The 25,253-nt window shown below is 43.1% G+C and overlaps 1 long non-coding RNA gene across 1 annotated transcript in view; it reads right to left on the bottom strand.

The window, feature by feature from the left end:
- Positions 1 to 7,368, bottom strand: part of LOC111933662 (uncharacterized) — a 28,188-nt gene extending 20,820 nt beyond the window's left edge. Inside the window, exons 1-2 of the long non-coding RNA XR_002866824.2 lie at positions 7,267 to 7,368; positions 6,804 to 7,031 (exon numbers count right to left, since the gene is read on the bottom strand). This is a non-coding gene — a long non-coding RNA (uncharacterized LOC111933662). The remainder of the gene's footprint in view (positions 1 to 6,803; positions 7,032 to 7,266) is intronic.
- Positions 7,369 to 25,253: the final 17,885 nt, after the last annotated feature.

Raw genomic sequence — 25,253 nt, 5'->3', positions numbered from 1 at the left:
CTTGTGAGAATTTGCCACAGAGCGTTTCTCAGCTTACATGACTGCTCCTCAAGGTGCTGGCCTCCACCTGACAAATACAGCTCCTTGTCTGACCTGGCAGCAGGAATTACCAACCTCATCTCCTCTTAGGAACTGGAAACAAGAAGGAAAAACTGTTCAGTGTAAATTTCAGGTTAGTGCAGCACACTCACTTTTTTAGGGGTCACGAGGCACCAGATAAGCACTTCCTTAAAATGAGCAGCAAAGCCCAGTGTTGCAAGGGCTGCTGAGTTAGAAGGAGAAATGTGTCCAGACAGTTCATTGGCGTTTCTTTTAAAAATTGTATGTTCTGAGGCTGCCTCTAGGAATTGTTTGTTTTACAGATGGCCCTCTGTGTCCCAGTCCTAAAGGGAAAAATGTAAATTACATACAGTTCTGGCCACACAGGCCAAATTCAAGTATGACTTGGATCCTACTCTGCCACTTGGCTTGACTGATCAAAAAATGGTGCAGTTAATGGATTTTTTTCTTCAACAATGCAAAGCCAAATCAAGCCCACACATCCCAAAAACCAGGTTATTCATCATGGCTTCATGTGAGGACAATTCCCCAAGCCAGCAAAGCTGTACAGGTATAAACCAACACAAGGGAACAAATGTTTTGGCACAGAAACAATTCCAGTGTTCTTTGTGATCATCTCTATAAATCACTATATGCATAAATGGGCTCTGGCTCCCAATCCTACACACGACAGAGATGTCCCCTTTCAAATTAACCTGCAATATTGTGCCCTGGAAGTGTCCATTTGCATATTTCATTGAAGCTGAACATAAGCAAATAGGAAATCAATTCACTCTGCAACATTTCTGTTTAAGGAAAAAAAAGCAGCTCGTTGATCAGCTGGGGCACAAAAGAGTTAATTCAAAAAAAATAAGGAGGAGAGAAAAACATAAAAGGATAATCCTTTAAGATTATAAAGGTTTTGTGTCATGCTTAATTTTAATCAATATATAGGACTAGACAAGGATCATCCTCACAAAGGATGACATAAAAGGATTAGAGACTTCCATCCAGCACAAAACCACTCAGAGACATAGTTACTACAGCTTGGAATTGTTTCTTCTCCAAGTAAGATTTTAATGTTCAAAAGAGATGATAAAAAGAGATACAGGTAGAAAAGGGAATGGCTTTTATTTTTTCCTATTTTTTTCAAGATGCAAAATTGAAATGCAAGTCAAGAGATTTAAGAACATTAGTGTAGAGCTATAGAAAGGGTAAGACCCCACAAAACTTACAAGACTGTTTCCTTTTTGGTTGTTCAACATAAATAAATGTTCAACATAAATAAAAAAAAATTAAATCCTTCATTAAGGCAATTTCAAATATGTTTTCTTTTCCCTTTCAGGCTTGAATTTCTCAAGTTTCCAACCAGGTCATGCGAGCTAGATTCTTTGAAATGAAAATTAAGATTCACATGATCATACAGTTCTTTGGATGGGACTCTAAGGAAAAGAGATAAAAATACACCTGAAGAAATGGTATTGTCCAATATACAGGCTGCACAGCAGTGAAGAAGTGATCAGAGACAGACAGTAACAAACTCTGCTAGCCTCTCTTTCATCAACTCTTTCCCTTTGTGGAAAGTGAAATATCTTTCTTTATGCACAGCCGCTTCCCCAGACTTTCTTGTGTGCTGTAATCACTTCTCTTGTTCCACTGTCTCATCTTCTTGAGAGGCATCTTCTTGCCTCTTTTTACTACTTTGATCCTCTCCCCTTCGTTCTCATTCTATCTTTCTGTTTCCTACCATCTCTGTTCCCAGGTTCCACCCCCAGACTCCAGCAGAAGGGTGTCATTTCTCAGTTTCCTGTTCTTCTATTAGCTATGCCACTGGTGAATCAGCCTAATTGCCAAGAAAAACACGCTCCCATCATTTGTGAATTTGGTTTACAAATCTGATTGAGTGCTAGGAACAAATATGAAGTAGAATGAATATGTAGAAATTAGCTAGCCCCTGTGAGCAGCACTAAGGCTGCTCATTCAGACAGAGATATCCGGTAGGAAATCACAGGGTGCATATCCTGGTGTGGCGTTCCATAGCTCACAGCCAAAGTGGGATCTGGCTCTGCAGACAGCTATTGAAACTGGCTGCTCTTCCAGAAATGCAGATACAAAAGTCTCAACAGATCTGTGGGTGTTTAACAGCAAACAGAACAAAGAGAACTGCTGTGTTCAAGTGAGGCGCTTGGCTAAGAGCAGCAGCTCTCCCGTACAGCAACTCAGTGACACAACTGACAAAGAAGCAATGTGTCAGGTGATAAACATGGAGAGACACTGGAGAGAAACTTGTCAAAGTCCCCAGGAAGTAGAATACGGTGGCACAAGTGGTTCAGATGTCAGCATCAGAGCCAGGAGCCACTGGGCTCATCAGTGCTCTTCCCACTGAGCAACCTCCACTCACTCACTGGTGAAATCAGGAAAATGCCATTTGCTCTTCCTTCCAGGAATATTGTTAGTTAATTAATTAATTCTTAATTAAGTTTGCAAAATACAAATATCTTCAATTGAAAGAAACTGTAAAAGTGAAATTATTGTTAGGAGGATAAGAACTCCAGCCTAGATAAAACCTTTAGGTGTATTTTTTCATTAATGCTAATGGAAATTAACAGCTTAATGCAAGCCAAGCTGAAAGTAGATAATTTACATTTGCATCTTAACTATATTTGGTTCATTAGTTATTTAGGATCACTGATGGGTGTGGGAAGGTGAGTCTCAGGACTTCAATCCATAGTTTTTGAGTGGTCCTATAGGCACAAATGCATCCCAGTAAAATCTGTACAGTTGTGTTGGGGAGGATGAAACAGGGAAACCTTATGAATATGATTGTTTAGCAAAAGATTCTGAAAATATGAAACCTAGGATCAAAATAGAAATGAAAACTAGCTTTAAGCTATAGGATACTGAGTGTTAGTTACTATATAAGCAAAGAACAATAGACTAGCCAGCTGAAAGAGAATCCCTGTTGATGAAACAATACCCTTCTGCAGATAGCGAATGCAAAGGTCAAGCAGCAAGAGAAGAATTTGAAAAGTAGCTTTTAGAGTTTAAAATGTAACACTGTGTGGTAATGTGGTAGTTCTTGTAGGCTATATGTAAATCCTTTACAATGTGTGTCATGTAGTGGTCGGTTACTGGGAATTAGAATATTCATTATAGAAAAAGGTATAATGTAACAAGAACTTGGCACTCTTAAGCTCTCTCCCGCCCTCTCTTACTCCCTTCTACTTTCTCTCTCCCCTTTCCACTCTCCCTCTCCCTCCCTGACCACATGTACACAGTGTCTGGTGGTGGAAACGGGTCTCTCCCTCCCTCTACTCAAATAATAAACTGCTTGTACCTGAACAGCTTAACCCTGGAGAAGTCTCTCACCACGACTGTGTGTTACATCTATGAGTTGTTATGACAGTCCTCTCCTTCCAGCAGCACACCTGGCAGCATGCAGAACGTGCTTTGCCAAAGGGACACACCAACCTCACAGAGAACACGAGACAGCAACCAGAAGAGGCCAAAGACTCATCCAGAACAGAAACCTGGAGACTATTTAGGGAGGACAAAGGGAGAGAGGCACACGTGGTGTTCACATCTAACTCCAGCCCACAATTGCAATTCTGAGAGCTTCTGCTGCACCCTGGACATGCCCAGGTATGCTGGAGATCCCAGCTTTCCATGGACACAGACAGAATTTTCCTTCAGTTACATCCAGTTGCCTGTTCAGTCTTGACAGGCACAGAGCTGGCACCTCCTGCCTTACGCTGCAGCCCCGGTGGGGAGGGTGTCCCCCCACACAGGGACACAGAAAGCAGCTGTACCAGCACCTCTGAACAACAGCAGAGCAGGAGGACCACTTCCTGCAGTTTCATGTGGATGGAGCTGTGTTACCACATGGGAGCTGTTCCTGAGGGATGTCAAATCCTCCCAGGGGATCAACCAACCTCACCCACAAACACGAGGGTCCAGCCTGTCATTTCCCACACCACGTGGAGGAGATACGGTATACCAAATCTCAGGTGAGCATTTTAATGCTAGCCTAGGTGGTGGTTTCTGTCTTGGCCTTTCCTGAAGCCCAAATGATGTGTAATTCAGGAGAGAGAGAAGTGGAACAGCCCAGCCCAGGACCCAGAGAGCCCCACGAGCCTCTCGACTCCCCCTCACCACATGGGAGCACATGACATGCAGACACCTTTACCAGGCAGGCAGGGTGACCACACCAGCAGCTCAAAGCCTGAATTCCTCCTGCCAGTCTGAGCTCTCTGTGTTTCACACCTGAAGCCAACTTCCTTTGCCCCATGGCCAGGGGAATTCCTCTTCTACCACAGCAATCAGACAGAACACAGCAAGTAGAGGCGTAAAGGAAACCACCTTTAAATGTAAAGATACTCCTTTCCCCCACATTAAGATGTTGTTTGTGTTTGGTAAGACCAAGGGCAGCAAGGAAACAATAAAGTTTACAGGAACGTTGTGCTAAACACAAGGAACAAACCAGAAATTTCAAGGGAAGCCTCCAGAAATTCCCTCCCTCAAATCACACACTTTGAGAGTGTTGCTTATTTAGTGAACATATGAACAGGATTAGATTTTCAACCACTGACAGGGGCTTTTATTTTTCCTTCTAAAATGCAGAAACTCAAAGCATATTTTTTTGTTACCTGTAGCATACTTTTCATTCTATTTTAATTCCAAAGAATGAGGGGCCAAAGTTCTGCACAACAGGAATTGTGGAAATTTAGAATAATGTGTGCCCTCTTTGCTAAATAACATCTGAGGAGATTCTAGAGTTAATGACTTCTGCATTTTCAAATATGATAACAGCAAAAGCTGCATAAGTCAGAGCAGAATATATATATTTTACTAAGGTATAATTACAAGAAAGTCACTTTTTTGCTAGAGTGATTTACCACACCAATTTATGCCTTTACCCTTAATTAATCTGTCTGAGAAAGATGTCACTTGTTGATGAATAAGATAATCACCAGATTTTGCAGGCTAGGATAGACTGACAATGGCAAAAAGAATTCCTTGTGCCTCCTCACCCAAACACAGTCACCTGTTCTTTGCTAAGAAAACCCACATCAAGCAAGCTGTGTGTGAGGCTGTGGAGCAGGGACACGGTCAGGCACAAACTTCTTCCATGAACAAACGTTGGGGTGAGACACTGGAGGTGTCAGAGACTGTTTTTGTGTTTGGGCCCAGCTGTTTATTCTTCCTTATCTACATTCCATATTTACAGATGGTGAGGAGCTATGTACAGTGGGCTGACAAACTACACAATGAAGGGCTGAGGTAACTCTCCAAGGGCTTTTATGTGTCAATCTGCCCAAAAATGAAATGCCAAGTAACTTATTTTCATTTATAACCCAATAACCAAACAGCAATAAGGATTCTTCTATCCATTCACCTAATATTACCCAAAAACCCTAGAAAAAGAAGATCAAGAAGGAGAAAGAGCCACCACCCTAAATCCTCCATCTTGTATTACACTTACCAATATAGCTAAAACTGCAAACTGTAACTTTCTCACACAGTGACTTAATATAATTCTATCTAACTTACACATTCATATTGTCAGCTTCTCCACTTAATTTTAGAAGCTTTTTCTTAGGTTAAACTCAGTGTTCTCTTGAGTGTCTGAGCCTGTCAGCACAGATAAAGGAATATTTTCTGTGCCTCTGACTCCAACAAGCAGGCTTCAAACCCCCTGAGCTCCATGCTGGGCATGAGCCCATGGAAGCATTCCTGCAGCATCCTGGGGGCCAGGTGGGCTCCTCCAGGAGCAAACATTTCCCTGTGACACACTGCCATTGATATAGTGCTGCTGGGGTTTGTGCTTCCCTCAGCACCCTCCTGCAACAGCAAACAGCTGCACAGCTCTAAGAAGAGTGAAATATCATCTGTCATCACGCTGACCTTTCAGTGCCTGCCCTCCTTCCTGAATTAAATCATGCTCTGCAATTTTGTCCAAATTCTTTTGGGAAACGTTTCTATTTCTAAGCCAGTTCACAAGTTCACTTCCCACACTGGGACAGGGGATCATATCCTGTGATGGCACTGCCATGAAATAGAGAAGATTTTCAAACCTCTTTGTCCTTTTCTATGCCCAAACAGGGGGGAAACACCAGCTGTGCTGTGCAAACTGATTTCCATGAAGCCATACTGGCTTCTACCACTGGATAGTTTGGCTCCTCTCTTGTTTCTGAGTGCACAAATTTGATGTGTCCAGGTAAGGCTTCCTCCCTCTTGGCTAAATAAGCCAAAGCTCTGTTCAGACATCTCTCACTGTTTGCCTGTTTATACTGTTCTTCATTAGAAATGTGATTTTATGAACTGCTGTGGCATGGACAGGAGAAGGTACATTCAAATGAGTATTACCTGCTCTCCTAATTATGCAGAAGATCCACTTATGCACTATTATGATTTTTAAAATCGTGAAGTCTAGGCATATTATGCCTAGAATTGGTCTCAAGGAAATATCTGGAGACAAGAAGAAATTTATGATATGATATTATGGGTGTTAAAAGAGTGTTATTTGTATGAAGCCACTCAGTTTGCACTCTGTATCATAAACAATGATGAAGAAAGAAACACCCAGAGGAAGGGCTACATAAATAAAAAGTTAATATTTCATACAGATTTACTTTACTAAGCTACAGATTCATTTTACATGTTAAAAACAACTGTTCTGCTATATATTAAAGAAACACAACACAACAACCACACCAACAAGAAAACCCAAACCCCACAGCTCTCCAAGGCCAAGCATTAGTTACCTTCCTAGAATCACTCTTGAATCCAGATCACAAGCTGATTTGGAGAGAATTCTTCCCTGAAGATTCTGCTTTATTGTTATGTTGCTGTCCAAAACACACTCCTGAGTCTGCTCCTGGGCAGCACTGGGTGCTTCAGTGAGAAGGACAAATCGCTTTGGAGGTGGTGGGACTGTGCTGGTGTGCACAGGTCTGTTTGTTCCACTAGACTGGCCCAAAAGAGTTTTCTTTCTGGCAAAAATACAAAAAAATATTCAGAACTAGAGAGAGTCTGCAACAGCAAGTAGCATTTTAGGAAGAGAATCACTGAAGGTGCGAACAGGAAGAAGCCATCCCATTCCACACAAGCACCTCAAAAAACAATCCAGAAGCCCCCTCCATTTCCCAGTATCTTATCACAAAGCAAAGAAAGCACTCAAAAATACAGAGGTGAAAAAAAATGAAATCTCAGATGGGTTTTTCCTACCTGGATCATCACAAGTGGTGTGCTCAGCACAGGGGGAGAGACAAGGAGGCAGGCACAGGGCAGCATCCTCTTCATCACAGGGAATGGCCCCCAGCACTCAGCCTGCAGGGAGGACACAGGCTCAGGGTGGAGGCAGGAAGGCAATTTAGCAGGACAAGGCCAGGATCAGCCAAGTGTGAGCACAGACAAGGGTGTGCACAGACTCTGGGCTGGCACCTGAGCCTAGCTGCGGCTCCTGAGCCCCCGGAGCCAGGGCCCAGCTCAGCAGCAGCTGCTCCAGGCTGCAGATGCTCCTCAGCACACCTGGCCTGGGAACAGCCTGAGCCCGGGGTGGGGAGCAGATTGTGGCTTCTCTCAAACATTAATGCAGCCATGGAGAAAACACAGGATCTGACACAGAGCTCACTGAGGAAGACAAAAGGGGACACAAGCTGGTGGAAGTCAGAGAAACCAGCATGAAGTGTTTTGATCCTGAAAAGGAAGAAAATCCAACTCCTTCCTACTCCCTTGGGAGCCAGGCTTCTGAGGAGAGATGAGAAAGTGAGTTTTATCCACATAAACCTTTTTGCCTATTTTCTCTGTCTTTCAGAAAGCTGCCAGCAGCAGTGGGGAGGCTGCATTGTGCCCAGATGAGCAGAGTCAATCCTCACACGTGCTGACAGCCCCTCAAGGGAAAACACAGGATTTTACCTGATCCATACAGTCCTTTCCTGTCCCTCTTTCCCCTGCCAGGACTCCAAAGCCCCCCAATGCTACTGCAAATCAAAACCCAGCCCATCCTCAGTCTGTCTCCAGCAGCAGCTCCACTTGGCAGGAGCCAGGGGAGCATCCAGGAAACAGAAGTGTGTGACACATCTGTACCTCACTCAGGAGCTGGGCTGATTCCATGTGAAGATCCTGCACAGGGTTTGTAGAGGATTCAGAAAAGGAACAGATGTTCAAAATGAGATCAGTTGTTAGGAGTCACACAGTTCTTTCTTAGCCTCAACAGGTAGCCATCTGTAACACCTTTTTCTGGTTATCTTATAATGGTCTAGAAACACACACTGGTCGTGTTACAAAAATATTAAACACTTATTTCTCATTGATTGACTTATTATAAATTGAAATCCTCCATAAAAAGGGACTTTGTTCTTATTCAAATCCACAACTTTGATTTACACTTTGCTTTTTCAACCACTGCTCATTTTAGTAAAAGGGACATTAACTATTTTGCTTCATTTCTTTTGCTCCTTGAGGAGCATTCAGCTACATCCTTCTTCCTTCCTGTGCAGCAGAGCAGAGCAGGATAGAGCACAGCACATTAGGGATGGCACTTAGTGAGGGAATTGTTCTTTCTCCCTGCCCTCTTCACAGGGAGAAAACAGCTGGTCCCAGAGGCCTGTGTTGGGAGACAGCTGGAAAAGGCAGGCTGCAGACAAGGGCAAGAATCTGCTGAAAAGGTAATAAAGTCCAGGGCTGTGCCTTGCAGGCTGCAAAGTCTGCACTCAGTTGGGATCTGGGAGCAGGTGGAGGCAGCTGAAACCCTCCACGTGAGTAGAAGCACAGGGAGCAGCAGATCCTGGTGGCTTGTAGTGCCTCAGAGCCTCTGTATTTTCTGGAGGACTGGGGAGGCTGAAATCACTGCTATTCCATGAGAATGGGCAAGGACCACTCTCAGTATTCCTGATGATAGTGTGTGTGAAATACCCTCCCTCATCCTCTGCACTTAATGTCTACCCTGCTAGCCTGGCACCTGATTAAACAATAATTTTCCTGCTCAGCCAAGATTGGGATGTCACACCAAGGTGGCTTCCTTTGTCACCATTTACAGTAGAGAGACTTGTATAATAGAATTCCTCTTCAGAAGCCTAGATCTGACTGCTCCTGAGTGGAATTTTTGGACAAAAGCTCTTTCAATCACTTTCATCCCAGCCTTTTTACATTCTCTCCAATCTGCCTTTTAAAAATCCAATATTTCTGTGGTGCTGCCTTTGAACATTTCCTCCTAAGTACCTCAAACAAATCCAATGGCATAATGACCATTTTCTCTCAGATGAAGACTCTATCTTTTGTCACTTCATGTTCGTTTCCAGCCACGACAACTTCTGATCTTATTGATTGCTTAAGAAAAAGCAGGAAGAAAACAGTCCTGAAATAACCACCAGAATAATTCGTCCTTCCCCACTCATTCTGTAACTCTTCATCTTAGTCAATAGTAGAGTCATTAAAACCCTCCCATGATGACTGTCCTTGACTCTTTATGAGCTGCAGGAACACTGCATGCTCTGCTCTCACTTGTCATCTTGCAGCTCTGTTACAGGCTCTTCCTTATTTCTTTCCATCCTTTTTATTCTTCCCTTGCAGTTCTCTTTATTAGAGCAGCCAAGTCTGCTTTCACTTTCACTGCAGACCTGCTCCCACCAAACCTTCACTCTGTTTGCTCTTTGTGAGAGTGATGTATGCAAGTCTGTAATTTTAGGTTAATAATTACAGTTCTTAATTATTTCCTAGTCTAGAAAATCAGACTTTATTTTCTTATCTTCAGATATTTAGTTAAAATTGCTTTAATAATGAAATCCACTTTTCATTTGTATTCTGTTTCTTCTGCACTCGCATTAGTGATTCATACTTTAGGAATCAGGAGTGATTAATGTCTACCTACACCACATAATGCTGTTAAGGAACAATGCTGTAATTCAGAAGCTTTGGAGGCTCCCCTCACTCCATGTCCCACATGTTAACCTGCACTGAAACTAATCTGCTTCATCCAAGCTCAGGAGGCAGAAGGATATTTTCCAAAACCCCCCTGGAAATGATGTGAAGTTACTAGAGGAAATATCACGAAACAAAAATTAAAAAGAAGAGCAGACACAGGGTGAGATTTAACGGTAAAGCTGGCAGGCAGCACCTAAAGCTTTTGTCTGGCTTTTAGTCTGGTTGAGCTGGTGCCTCTTTGCATGGTGTGTAACAGATATAAACTGGAAGGGAGCAAACAGATATAAACTGGAAGGGAGCAGAACAGATATAAAGTGGAAGGGAGCAGGGAGTGCTGTGAAACACTGAGGACACGGCTGGGAGCTCCTTATCTGTCAGAGCAGTGCCCCATCTCAGCACAGCATCCTGCAGCAGGCAGGGACCAGCCTCTCCCAGCTGAATCTGAGACACACAGAAGTGGCCACAATGAGCTTTGTTGGCTCTTCAAGGTTATTTTGATGATGCTTTTTCCTCCTTTGACCTTGGGATTGAATTCTAAGACCTTGTAATGCAATTCACAGATGCAGGCCCTCAAATGGAGCATCAGCACGTTTAAGTCTGTGCTGCTGAGGAATTTTCTGGATTCCTCCAACTCTGAAAAAGTCAGGCACATTCAGCTTTTCCCCAAGTAGGGGACTTGCCCTACTGCTGCAAAACCAGCTTTAATCCCAAACCCTCTGAACTTGCACAGGTGCCTCTGAGTGCTGAATCTACTGCTCTGACCAATCTGATTTGATAAACCCTTATGATCTGACAAATGTGACAGACAGGAGCACTGAATCCAGCTGGGCACTTTGGGTGGGGTGAGGGTGGCCAGGTCGGGGGCTGATTTTGCTGCAGTACTTTTATTAAAGCTTGGCTGTGAGGAAGGAGGGACAAGGTTATTGCATACATATCCAGGCAGCCAAACACACTGCAGGTGTTGGGAGCTACACTGCCCACAGCTGTGTCTGAGCAGTTTGAGATTCCACAGCACTTGCTTTGCTGATTGTATTATTTATTTCTACTGATTGCCATCCTGAGAAAACTTATCTCCTCACTTTTCCACACCAGTAGAAGCACTCTCCTCTCTCCATGAACCCCAGACTGTAAATAAACCTTCCATAAGCAAACACCAAGCTCAAGAGTTTTCCAGAGACCCTTCCTGATGAGAGCCTGTCCACATGGAGGGTGGAAGAAGGCAGGACCGAGGTAAATCCAGTGTTGCTTTGAAATATGCACTGAAGAAATTGACCTTGATTTGCAAAACAGTGCTGGTGATAGCTGGTAAAAATTGGGAGTTGATGTTTACCTTGTTAAGGATTTGCAGAGCCAAGAAACAAAAGCAGATTGGTAATGGCTGAGAACACTGATCACAGTGGGAGTATTGCCTCACTCTTTTGGCTCTTCAGGCAATAAGTAATGACTAAGCCCTTTGCTCAGGAGACATTTGATTCAGTTTTTATTAATTTAATTTTCTGAAAATTAAGAAAAGGATTAATTTCTTACTTAGTTTTTCTATTAGCTTCCATGGGAGTTGTCATCCTACTATTTTACTGGAGTAGGGAAGACAAGTGTCCTCAAGATCTACTGTTGCGTATTAACTGGTGACTTAAAGTGTCCCATATCACCTCCCAAAAAAAGGAAGAGAAATGACACGTTGAAGGATTGCCTTGGTGCCTCCTTAAAAGTGCAGCTAGGTAGGAGATGACAGCTTGATTAGCATCCCCTGAGGGTCTGTGAATAGGCACACAGTTCCTCAGACAGCTGATGAGCCAAGTTGGAGTGTCATCACACTGAGAAGCATCCTACCCTCACAGCTCAAGTGGGTGAAGGGGATTCATTGAGACGATGGCTCATTTACAGCATCTGCCTGTCCTCACTCCTCCCCTCCCATCCCGAGCAGCCAGGGAGGTCTGCTGCAATCCTGAGATGTTCTCCTGCATGGCACAGGCCTTGTCTGGAGCACTCCATACCTTGGAACACAACAGGTAGTTTCAGTCTTCAATGTACCAGCAGTCAAGAGCCCAAGCACAAAAGGGATTTTTTTTCCCTGCCCTGGATATTAGTTATCACTACTGCTAAATAATTGTCTAAAAAATAAACTAATATAAAATAAATAATAAAATAAATAAAATAAATAAAATAAAATAATATAAATAAATAAAAAAGCTATTTTTAACTTAAAAATATTTGACATGTCCAGCTAAATTTACTGAATTTGGGGTCATCTTCTACATTTTCTGTGTGAAACTGAGTCTGTTATCAAGACTGGATCCTCACCTGGCCACTCACGAAGGATCATCATGCTCCTTTTTCTCTTTTTATTTAAACCTCCATTTTGCAGAGCCACACTATAATGGGCACGATTTCCAGCCCCTTCAACAATGTTTCAGTGCTGTGTCCCCCCATCCCACCCATCCCTGCCAGACCAAAGCTCATTCCAGCTGCCCCTGTGGGAAATGCAGGAGGTGGCACTGGCCTGGGAGGCACCCAGCACACCCAGAAGGATCACTGGGATTCTGACCCACCCAGCAGAGGGTCACATCTCTGCTACATCAGCCCAACATTTTGGATTTATCTCCAGTTCTGACTCTTCCTGGGGCAGGTCCTGAGGGCTGTCACAGCATCTCCTGCCCACAGAAGGCTGGCTCTGGAGGCTGTGCCTCCAGCCAAACAAGGAACTCTTGGGACCTGGACAGGCAAAGAAACATTGGCTTGGGAGTGGGAGCCCCAAATATTAAGAAATTATATTCAAGTTTTGAATCTGGGGGAAGAGGGAAACAAACAGAAAACCTCTGTTCACATTCAAACTGGTTGCTGCTTCGTTCCTAGGCAAAGAAATTAACATTTTGTCTCTTATCTCTTAAACCTGCAACCGTGATCTTGAGTTTTAATTATTTATAACTTCTGAGCTGCAAACTTTGTGCAGTACCTTCAGGTTGTCTCTCAGGTCACTGAAAAAAATACTGCAGGACCTCTCTAGAAGCACACAGCAGCATGGTAATGACTTAGCTGCTCTCAGAGTTCATCACCTATCAGCCAGAAATAAAACTTAATGGGAATGAAGGTCATCTTGTGTTGCTTCTGAAATGTTCCAAGGTATCAAGAAAAAGTAGATGATACAAACTACTAATTTAATGAAGTAAGTTTACAATGCCATTAAAAAGCTAGTGTAAGAGGATCCATTTTTCACAAGCCAATATCAAGCAGCAATTATTAAAGAACTTACGTATTTTTAACCATTTATTACAAGATTACTCTGTTTTTCTTCCTTTTGTTCTGAGTCAGATATCAATTTTATATTTACCTGAATTTTATTTACATGGATCAATCCATTCCTGCTCCAAATTCTTAATGATAACTTTCCTTTAATGCCTTGAAACTCTCCCAGGGTTCTAGGAGTTTTGAAAAACAAAACCAACCAAATAAGCAAATAAAAACCACCCCAAAAACCCCAAACAAACAAAAACATCCACCCCCAAAAAAACCAACCAACCAAAAAAAACCCAAGAAAACCCCCCACAGCATCAGTGTTTAGTCATCTCTGTTACAACTACAGGGTATGAATCAATCCACATCTGCCAAACTGAAGAAGTGTAACTTCTGTACCTGAGGTTTAACACACTCCTCGGGTGAGTGGTGAAACTGTTGCATTGCCATATGAAGAGGATACATCATTTTGCCTTTCCTCAACTGGAAGATCGAAATATCTACTGAAAATTGCCTGTTCCATGCTTTCACTGGCAGTGTTCCCACTTCCTAGCAATGGCCTGTTACAACTGCTGCCTATTTCTTGTGGGTTAATTTACTTTCATCTCCCCACCCCAGGTCTCAGAATTTCTTGCTGATTACTTAGATTTCAACTTCTATTATACCTCCTTTCTCTAAATCTCCAGTTAATGACTTACAACCTTCCCCTTTCTTCTCTTTGTTATGCATCAGACATTTAAAGCCTTTTTCCTCTCTAGTTGCCTTACAGCCCCCTAAATCAGACTCCAGATTCCTCGGTGAGGAAGGGAAACATCTCACTGTGATGTTCTTGGAGCTTGTGAGTGGAGCTGAACCACTTCCAGAGCACCCTCATGTGCTCTGCAATTTCACCTCAGCTCCCAACCACTACTCAAAATTATGTGTAATGCCATGAAACCAGCAAGGTTAAACCATGGCTTTGGACTTGCAGACAAGAAGTGCCATCCCACCACACCAAAAAGAGCAGTTTTGCAGTGCCCTCCGTTTTACCAGCGTGTCCCTGCTGGATGCCAGACTTTGTCACTGTCACTGAGAACTGGCAGAAGTGGCAGAAGCATCCCAGCAGCACGAGCAGCACTCAGCCTGAAGTCTGCCAGGAGTACACAGCCTTTTTCACCGCTGAAATGACAGATGGCTGCTTGAGCAGTGGCCAACTTGCTTTCCAATGCCAGGGGGTGGGCTGTAGCAGCCATTAACTCCTACTCCATCTCCTGCTCCTTCTGGTAGGACACGGATTTATCAGCATTCCTGATAATTCCTTTTGAGTTCTTGATAACTCACTAACAGGGAGGGTAATTTCCATATTGAGCACCGATCCTCCTTCCCGTTAGCCCATTAAGTGCTTTCAAAAAGGGAAAGGATAAAGCAGCCAAAATCTCCTGGGGGGAATGTGTCTTGTGTGCCATTACTGCCTGCCTGCTGCTGGGAATTCAAGTCTGTGTCAGCTATTAAACTTGAGCTGCAGGGAATTTCCAAGAAGCCCAAAGGAGCCCAAATGAATTATGTAGGGTACTCAAGTCACTCAGGATCTCTGGGAAGTCTCCAGCACAGTGGAGAAGCACAGTATCTGCCCCCAGAGGGGAAAGTTCAGAGAAGGCAAATCCCACTGCAGCTGGGGCAGAGAGCCTGCCCAGAGAGCTGCTCTCAGTGCCAGGGTCCTGGAGCCCCTGACCCTTAACCAGATTCCTCCTGGTCCCACTGTGCTGGCCATGCTCTTTAGGATACTGATAACTCCCTTCTCTGTGAACCTCACTGATTTTGCTGGCTGGTTGAAGGTGGGAGATGTGGCTCTGTTTTGGCAGTTCCGTTCTGGGGGTGGTTTTTCCATGCTACAAATGGGCTGAGCAGACTCCAGAAGGAGAGGGGCACGTTGTAGATGGGTTCCCACAGTGATCCTGTGCTACCTCTGCACTGTACAGCAGGGTTTGCTCATCCTGCTCACAGAAACAGGAATATCTGCTCAGCTCTCAGGCAAAGACAAGGCTGATGGATAAGGGATGGGTTTCTTGGGCTGTTAACATCTTTCCCACTGGAGAAATTCCATATCCCTCTCATCCTATGTTACCTTGCACTTCTTTTGCTGGTTATCTTTGATTTCATCCCCTATAGTCAAATCTTTACACCTGTGATGGGCAACAGAAATCTGCATCATGGCCCCTCACAGCAGTCCCTGCAGTCTCAGGGAAAGTTTCAGCCACACAAAAATCCAGGCTGCTTCAAAGAAGGGCCCACAACGGGATCAGATTGGGTTGCTCAGTGCTTTTCTCAAACTAGGCTGGGGAACCTTCAAAGATGGAGATGGTGCACCCACCCCAGAACACAGGTTCTGTGCCTCACTATCCTTGTGGGGGACAAGCTTTTGTAATATCCATATCCACTCAGAGCCTCTCTTGACTCCACTGATATCTGCTGTCTCTTGCTGCCATGCACAGCTGAGAACTGGGTGTGCGTGAAGCTCGAAGGGTGAGATGTGGAATGGAGGGAGAAGAGGTGACAGAACAGGACAGGAGACTCAAGGCATGATGCAAAGCCTCCATAAAGGCAAACCCTGCCTGCAGAAGCCTTTGCTTGCACTCAGGGTCTGTAGAGGTGCTGGGATCACCGCTCTCATGGCAGGGCAAGGGAGTCACACCCAGAGCTCTGACAAAGCCTGTCGCAGAGTGGGAGCACAATCTCATTCTACAAGTTACCCATTTAAATTTATCTCCTTCTTCATTTACTTTGTGCATATTGACAAACACATTTTCACAATTCCCTGGGAAGAGACATGAATTTTGTTCTCTACAGTAACACTGAACACCATTTTTTAGAGCCTTTCCCACTGAGCATCGCTGCCCTGTAAATGCATTAACACTACAGATTGCAACTGAGCAGCAGACACTGGTGATACAAAGGAGCAACAATGAAAGGGGCTGCTCTCTGCAGAGATGTCCCAGGGTCTGATTTTTCACTTCAACTTGTGCTTTATAACAGTCTTCAAAGATACTGAGCACACATCCACATTTATTTATAACTGCATCCATTTATCCCCTCTAAGTGCAGCCTGAAGATCACATGCCCAGCACATGCAGCCACCCCAAAGGCTGGAAGCAGCAGGACACAACATTTCAGTCAAACAAGGGATGGCTGCAATATGTAACATGACAAAGTGGTGGTAGACAGGCCAGTTAAAGTCACATTTAACATTTTAGTTAGCTTTACCCCAGGTGGAAACACTCATTTGCATTATTCACAGCAATGGTCAGACTGAAAGAGGAAGGAGAAAACTAGGAAGGAAAACAGGCTTTGTTCTGTAGCTACAAAGACAGACAAAAGTAGTATTCATCAGTTTGTGCTTCTCCCCTCATATAACTTGTGGGTACAGCTCCAGTACAGGTCATGCCCATGGCCTGAGCTAACACCAGCCCCTTGGGGAGGGAGCCACTGTGCCTTTGGCAAAATCTTACCACACAAAGTCTGAAATGATGCTTTAATAGAGAGGAACTCAAGGACCTTGAGAAACCTTAGAAAACCAGCATATGGCCTGATACTTCTGTGGCTGCCATCCAAACATGGAATCTCCCCTTTCTGTCAGCAAAAAGAGAATTTAAAACCTCATGCTCAGCCTTTTCTTGCCTGTCTCCCTTGACTGAAGGCTTGATCTGAGTGCCTTGGTGGGAGGCGGAACCAGGTGATCCCCAGAGGTCCTTTCCAGCCCCAGAGATTCCACAGTTGCTCTCCTGTGCAATCTATTCTAGCACACAGCTCTCCTGCTCAATGCTTTGCCCCACATCTCCCCTGTTCTCCCCTAGGACATTTGCTCCCTAGCACAGTCATAGTGCAGGGCAGATTATATATCTTTTGTTTTCAGAGTCTATACATACCTGAAGATTAATGGCTTCCTTCAGTTTCACCTTTCTTGGACTTTCAAACCCCAAACCTGCCCTCATCCATCTACAGCATCTTTGAATTGTTGGCTCTATCCAAAATTATTTGCATGGTCAGAGCCTGATCTGCAATAGAGAGAAATGTTCCCTCCCTAACCACCCCATCACTGAGTTCAGCAGAGGCAAATGGGATTTTGCCACCTCCTCCTGCTGAGCTACACAATTTTCAGAGCACTGGAAGAGGCTGACATATGTAGGCAATGGGAAATTACCCAAAAATTCAATTAGTGCTTTGTACCACAGCGCTTTTTAGACCTGCTGACCAAAGACCTTACCAGCAATGAGGATGAAATAGAGCTGATGACATGATTCATTGACATTACACTGGGTTTTGGATCCAGAAATACATTCATCAAATGTCAGTTTATAAGGACAATATTCATAAGCCTAGGCCATCTTCATGATAACTTCCCCTTTCATAATTAGGTTCTCCTGTTTTGTCCCAGTGGCACTGACTGGAATTCTGTAATTAATAAGAAGCACAGCACACACCTGGGGTTTACTCTCTTAAACATTACCAAAGCTCTGCTGTAAATTTTATTGCAACGAAACAGCAAACATCAGACATTGCAATGCTCGGGGAAAAAAATTAAAGAAGAACAAACAAGATCTAAGAGAACAACATTCTGTAGATTATGAAAATGTGTTTGACTGAACAATCCCAGCTGAAAGCTATCAACCACTGCCAACATACCCAAACCAATTACTGATAAAGCTGCTATGAAGCATGGATTAGTAAGAACTTGGAGAAACCATCTTGGCACGAAAGCTCCCCTCATTCTTTCTCTTTCAAAGCCTGCCAAGGAAATGAACCCATGGAGATGTAATTAAATGCAACATAAAAAAATCTTCTAGGAAAAAAACAACCGTCCGACCAAACAAGGAGCCATATTTAAATCTGTTTTGTCAAACTTTGTAGAAAGTAATTTTTCCTTCCTCTCTCCTCCAGGCTGGTCTCACAGATAAACAATTAAAATTAATGTAGTAATATCAGCAGTTTTTCAGAGTTTTATTTCATTTCAGGTTCAAAAGACAAAAGGGTTCACAAAAGTTTCTGTACCAAAAGATACTCATTTGCCAGTTTGCATCCTTGAGAAAGAACTCTGTAGCAATTTCCATGCATTAAGAAGCACAGAAAATATAATTCTGCATTAGCAGGTGATGACAGAGAGGACCTTAAAACCTCGAGAGATTAGAAATCCAGATGTTCCTGTGGCCAGACAGAAGTGTAGTGGTTCTCACAGTATCTGCTAGGGACAGACAACAGTATTTTAGAACATCTGCACTAATGCAAAGGCCTTTCAAATGAGCAATATGGGATTTACTAGCTGATGAATTATTATGCAAATTATAGTAGAGCAAAAGGAGAAGAATAATCATAAAGTTTTGGTGATCAGATTTTTTTATCTTTCTTACCTACAAATATAAGCAGCTGTAGAAACACCTACAAATCTGTACAAAATTTTCAGGAGTATTGTCCCATTTATGTTGCTGGTTCTGAAAGATTTTTCTTTTGGGAGGACTATAATTGCATAGTGAAAATGGATTCATGTAATTCTTTAATCATGATTTTTGACAAGGTAGGGGGGAGTAAAAGTTGCTGAGAAACAATTCCAGCTCTTCATGCCTTTTAATGAAAACATCTTGATTATGTATGTTATGTATCAAAGGACATATCCCACTGAAATTTTCTGGCTGGAGCTTTCCCCTCAGGACCAGACAAGCCTTTTTGTGGTCTGTATCAGTACAGGTGCCACTCATTCTGTACATCCCAGTGCCTTGACTAGTGGGACCATGTCCATTTCAAGTGTTCCAAAACTGAGGCTTTTCCCTTTACTGGTATGGAGAAACTCAATATATATTGTCATACTGCATTGAGCTTGCCTTGAACTGAGTGAAGCAAATTATCTCTTTCAGAATACACAGGAAAAATAAAGTTTCTGGGTGGCTGGGGTTGCAAAAATCACTGTCTGCTTTATTTAGTTGGAACATTGCACTAAAAAGATTTATAAGGGCAAGAGGGAAGAGGGAGATGGACAACAAAAGCAAAAATGTGGTTTCTATGATGGTGCAACAAGTTCAGAGTGAAAAAGGAGAAGGTCAAGTGAGAGGAAGAACAAATTTAGTACTTATGATTCTAACTTTTTTTGAGTGTAAGGGTCTGATGGCCTGACCTCACATCCTTGAATAGCACAACAGTATTGAAAGACATGCTGAAAAACACAATAAATGACTTGAAATGCTGCCAGTAATCAGATCAATACAAGGAATCAGATCAATTCACCTTCCTGGGGCCTGGTCCTTGCTGCACAGCCACGCCAACAGCAGAACACAGGCGGGCTCCTCTCCAGAAGGACGAGCACATCACGGTGTTCAGGACATCAGGAGCTGCCAGCACCCACACTCAGCACTGCTTTCCCTCCAGACTCACTCAGGGGCAGCTTCTGTGGCAGCCTCTGCACACAGGGACAGCAGCTGTGGAAAGGGAGGCTGGTTCCAGAGCAGGGAGAGGAGGAGCAGAGGCTGGTTTGGTGCAGCCTTCCCTGGGTGCTGCTGGGTGCTGCTGGTACCTGGAACAGGTGAGTTCCCCAGCAGGGCCCTGCAGGGCATTCCCTGGGCTCTGGGCAGCAGCACCTGCCTGCTGAACCCCTCTGCAACAGATGCTGAGTCTGTCCATTTTATTTGCAGACAATGCAAATAAAGTGCTGGGAGGAGACCTACAGTGAGCACATGTGCTGCTGCTGGGCTGCCTTCTGCCCCAGCAGCACTGCACAGTGTCACTCCGTGCTGGGGCACAGGGGTGATGCCTTAGGATTTTAGCTTGTATATTTTTCATATACTTGTAATCCTGCAATTCTTTAGTGCATAACTCTAAACTAAACATCTAACTCTAATCTAACCCATACACAAGCAATGAGCTGCTGCTTTCCCATTTTGCTCAGACACAGCAATTCCTCTCCAGGCCTGGCAATCAGGGACACCTCACTGCCTCAGGCCTGAGAGATGGAAACAAAAGGGAGTTGGGGCAGCAAACTTGGGGGAAATGAGTTCATTCCCTGAAGCTGGAATTGGAAGATTAATCCCTGGTATATAAATGGGCCAAACTTATAATTGTATGAAAAACTATTGTCCATCTTCAGTGCAGCTTCAAAAGCTTCTGACTGCCCAAGGTGTGCCTATTGAAGGCCTTCAATAAACACTTGTTTTTATTCTCTTATTTTTATCTGGCCTCTGTTTTTAGGGTAGCCCATAAAGGCATCAGCTGGAGCATCACTCGCAGCAGCAGCTGTGGATGTGAGCACGTGTGGACGCAGGCTGCACCAGGAGGGACAAAAGGCAAGAGAGTTTTTGTTCTCTATGAAGTTCCCATTCACCTACAGGGTTTTTTTCTTCTGTTCTCTAAGAAAACAGATAGGTGAAACTTTCTGCAGCTGTGGTCTGAGGCAATCTGAAATAGGAAAAGCAACAAAGCTGCCTTGTTGAACACAGCAGGGTGTAAAGGATGGCTCGGGAGATCAGGTGTGTTATGGACCAGGTAGAGCAGCTCAGCTCAAACGGTGTCACTGCCATTCTGGGGGGTCTCTTCAGGCAAAAACTGCCATGCTTTTCTGCATTTCCAGCCACACAATCGTTATCCAGAGCTCTAAATGAATACTGATCCTTTTTAAAAAGCACATAATTATGTTTGCCTTCTTTCTGTAAATATTTTAGAGCTAGAAATGCTTAAAGCTCTACAAAGTGAATGCCCAAAATGTCACAGGCAAAACTAAATGGAATTGCTTTGTTCCAGCTTTAATACAGTTAGTTACAATAACATTAATTGCCTGCTCTCTTTTCAAAACAGATTTGTGATATATCTGCATTAGAGTCAAGTTGACATTTCCCAGTAAATCACTTCTCCAGCTGAAAAATGTTTCAATGAGAATAAGATTTCCAAAGAAAGGAATTAATTTGGAGTATGTGCTGTGATTTGGATTTGTTTTAAAATGAAATTTAGTGTTCTGATAAAATTAACTTTTAAAATTCAATTTCAATATCTTGACTCAAATTTACTGTTCATTTTTTAGATTCTTTTAATAACAGAAACATATTAGAAATCAAATTAAAAATGAATAGCTTTGATGAAAATGTATTAACTGTTCTGACCCCCTGCTATTTTAAATTGTTACTGCTTTAGAAGCCCCGTGAAGACAGAATGTAAAAAGTGACATTTTGGCATTTTGTACAAAAAAGAGGCACATGTGGATGCAATTGAGGAGACAACATTAGGCAGATAACATTAGCTTAAAGTGGCAATGCTTTGGTCTTTCTTCTGCAAATACTTCAGACAGCTAATCAAACACTGAAATTTGAGCAAGTGCTTACGTGCTTTGTTGAGGAGAATGATTTGAGCACATTCTGAAGGTTAATCATGCACTTCACATGCTTTACTGAATTTATTCATGTGGGTCTGATTCAAAGCCCTTGAAGTCAGTGACATTTTTTTCTGACTGAATTTGTGTATCACACTTTAGAAGCAGAAGCTAATTTCTTTCTCTTCAAAAAATTTTTCCTCTGTAAATAATAATTTAAAACAGTCTAGTACAAGCTAATAGTATAGCAAAAATATTAGCATAGTAATTATTATGTTTAAAAAGGAATACAATTCATGTTTTTTATGGTAGGCATCTCTTGACTTTTAAATTAAACTTATCTGCACTTAGAACGTTCATGGAGTATAGGGAGCAATGGAGTCAGAATGATAAGTTACTGAATGTAAAGTTTAATTAAAAAAAAAGCACTCTGTTGACAAAACCTGCAAAGTAATTACATAACAAAATCTATCTGCTATTTAATAACCCTGCAAGGAGTTGGTTCCCTACAGAGCAGCACCTGGTGACCCGTGTTCTTGATAGCACATCACTGCATCTGACAGGTGGAACAACTCCTGCTGGTTTTTAGGTGGAGACAGGCAGTGAATCATAAATACCTGTCACTTACACAAAAAACACACCTGGCCAACAGGAATGGCAGGGCCGGAGCCATGAGTGTTCCTCAAGCCATCGGGCCTGGAAAGTTCTAGTGTGGCAAGAAGACAGGAACCTTCCCCATTCTGAGCGTTTTCCACACTTCAGCATGCCATAGGAAAATAAAATTGCATCTTAATGCAATCCTGCTCTCTGGACTCCCTGTCCAGCCATTGCCTCACAGGCAGGTGTGTGAGAACCTGCCCTCAGCTGCCTCTGGAATACCCAGCACAGACCAGCTGGAAAGAGAAAGGAGAAGCAGACCACAGGTTGTCTTACATGTTCCTACCAGAGTCTGCCTCCAAGGGAGATAAGCTGCAGTCATTGCTACATTTCAGTGAACTTGTGCTGAAAAGGAAAAATCATTTCAGCATCAGAAAATCCAGAACTGCTGCACAGATACTCCAGCAAAGTGTGTCCTGCCCAGATGAATGCTTAGGAGAAATAAAATTAAGCTCTGAGCTTGCAGGTAATCACATTACACATTACCAGAAATCTGTTGCTTGCTTAGATCTCATTCAAACACACCAGCTTAATTCTCGTGATTTATAGAACTGCAGAAAACTCCCAGATTTTTTCCACCTCTCTTAGCCCTCTGGTTTAAATATAACACAGTAAGTAAAGCTGAGAACCCGAGAAGACAATTTACTTTACTAATATTAAACCAAAGGAAAAAAAAAATCAATTTTTTGTACTCTAGAAGGAAAAATAAAGTCAGACTGTTCCTCTATCTTAAATGCTAACTGAAACCATCCCTTCCAGGTATAAACTATCAGTAAGATGAGTCTAAGTTTCTCATCTGCCTTTTGCAAGGCAGAATCACTGTCATTCCAAAGGATCCTGGCAGAAATCACAAAATGCAAAGCACAAAGACATTTTAGAGAAAGTCCAACATGTCAGACTGTTTTATTGAGTAAGTAAAGTCCACAGAAAGAAATCTCTGCAAGGGAAAAAAGCAGCTAGTTATGGGGAAGAAAACTTAATTAACTTCTTAGGGAGGTTCATGCTGCCTCCCCCATAAAGGGCACTCTACCCCACTATGAGTGGAGCCAAGGGTTGCCAGAACAAATCAAGGGTTTCATCAGGGCTTACTGTAAACTTCAAAGCAGCACAGGGCACCCTGGCATCAAGATACTGCCTGAGCCACTACACAGCCACAACTTAGAAAGGTCATTCATTATCAAAGAATCAGCACCATAAATTACATCTTGCCTTTTATCTGCTAAGTGAAATTTAGTTGTGACTAGACACAACATTACCTTAACCATCAGATATGCCAGAGTGCCCTGAAGGCCTGGGGTACATTATACACTTGCTGTTGCCATGGAAATAATGATTCTGATTTAAGAAGTGATAGGCAGCAACCTGTCACGGTGTCTGTCATTCTTCAGCGTCCCAGGGGAGCCTTGGCAATGAATGCTAGGCTGAAATGCCTCCTTGCCATTCCTCTGAAATCTCTATCTCCAGGAAGACTTTGCTGATGCAGTCATGACTCCACTCTTGTTTTCTGATGCATTTTGTGCTATCATTCTGTGCAGTTTACTGTGGGATTTACTAACACTGGTGGCTGGATAGCCAAACTTCTGTTTTACACTTTATAATGCCAGTGAGCCTTGGCCCAGGAGATGCAGCCACAGAACAGATGTGTTCAGAATAGGGAAGGTTCATTACTGCTTTGAAGTGTAAAATGTTGCTCAACAGTGACCATACAGCCAAGACAAGACTCCACAGTTCAACCAAACTGGAAACAGTGAGAGTACTGGGATTCTTCTGTTTGTCATGTTTTCAGATGCTCATTTTTCATGATCCAGACTCCTATCTTGCTGCATTAAATGTGAAATTGTGAGCATATGGGCCTTGCCACAGTAAAAAAATGCAACTTCACTTTCTCTCAAAGTATTGCCCAATTGCATAAGAAGTTGTCCTCACTGTAAAGACAGTACAAACTGTATGCAAATCCTCTTTGTGAACACATTGTTGCCACTTCTTGAATATCTTATTTACCATTTTCAGATTGTTTTGCCCTGGATCCTTGCCAAAATCATAAATTTCCCTTCAGGTACTTCTGCCATAAAACATTTCACCTCGTGCAAGACTGAGCTACTGCTGACCACACCACACAGAGGGTCAAAAACTTCCCATTTGGAAGGAACATCACTGACAGTCCAGAGTCTGTGCTACAGCGGGGCTGTTCTTCCTTCCCAAGCACATGGCAGGCTAAGGGTGAAACTTCCAGGCCTCATCAGCTGAAGATAAAAGATCCTGTTATATCCCTAATAACAGCCTCATTTCTAACACATGGGAAAATGAGTAAACCTCTATGAATGGCTGTGCTTTTCAGCCCATTTGATTTCTCTCTTTCACTGGACTCATCAGTCCTGCTGATGCTACTGTAGCTGAAACCACATCAACACTTGCCAGGGATTCATTATGGAACACCAGATTCTCAGCAAGCCAAAAATCTGCCTTTGGATTTCTGCTTCATTCTATTTTACAAAAAGTTGCTTTCACAAGAGAGGAAAGGACAGACACACACAAGAAGCATTTTCCTAGGCTCAGAACACTGATCTGATGAGCAGACAGCATCTGACACTGCAGCTTTCACTTCCTTGCCCTGAGAGGCAAAGGCACCCCGTGAGTCCCGGCCCTGCTTTTCATCACGAGCTCTTGGTTTTGATGCCCTGAGATTTTAGCCTTTATATTTATCAAATCCTGTGCTGCATTAGTGTATAACTGCAAACTCTAAACAGAGGGTTAGATACTGTCTTCACACTTTGGTCAGATAAAACAATTCCTCTGGGCCTGGAACCCAAGGACACCCCACAGCCTCAGGCCCTGAAAGAATAAACAAAAGTGAATTGGGGGAGCAAACTGGGGGTAAATGACTTCATTAGCTGAAGCTGGAATTGGAGCATTAACCCCTGAGATGGAAATGGACCAAACTTGTAATTGTCTGAGAAACTTGTGACCATCTTCCAGCTTGGGTGCAGCCTCTGGGAGGTTTCTGACTGCCCAAGGTGTGCCTGTTGAGGGCCTTCAATAAATCCCCACTTTATTCTCTAAATCTTGTCTGGCCTCTGTTCTAGGG

Source organism: Cyanistes caeruleus, chromosome 10, assembly GCF_971803275.1.
Source record: "Cyanistes caeruleus chromosome 10, bCyaCae1.hap1.1, whole genome shotgun sequence".
Taxonomy (NCBI): domain Eukaryota; kingdom Metazoa; phylum Chordata; class Aves; order Passeriformes; family Paridae; genus Cyanistes; species Cyanistes caeruleus.
The sequence above is the reverse complement of the archived record's forward strand: the minus strand, read 5'-3'. Positions and strand labels throughout refer to the sequence as shown.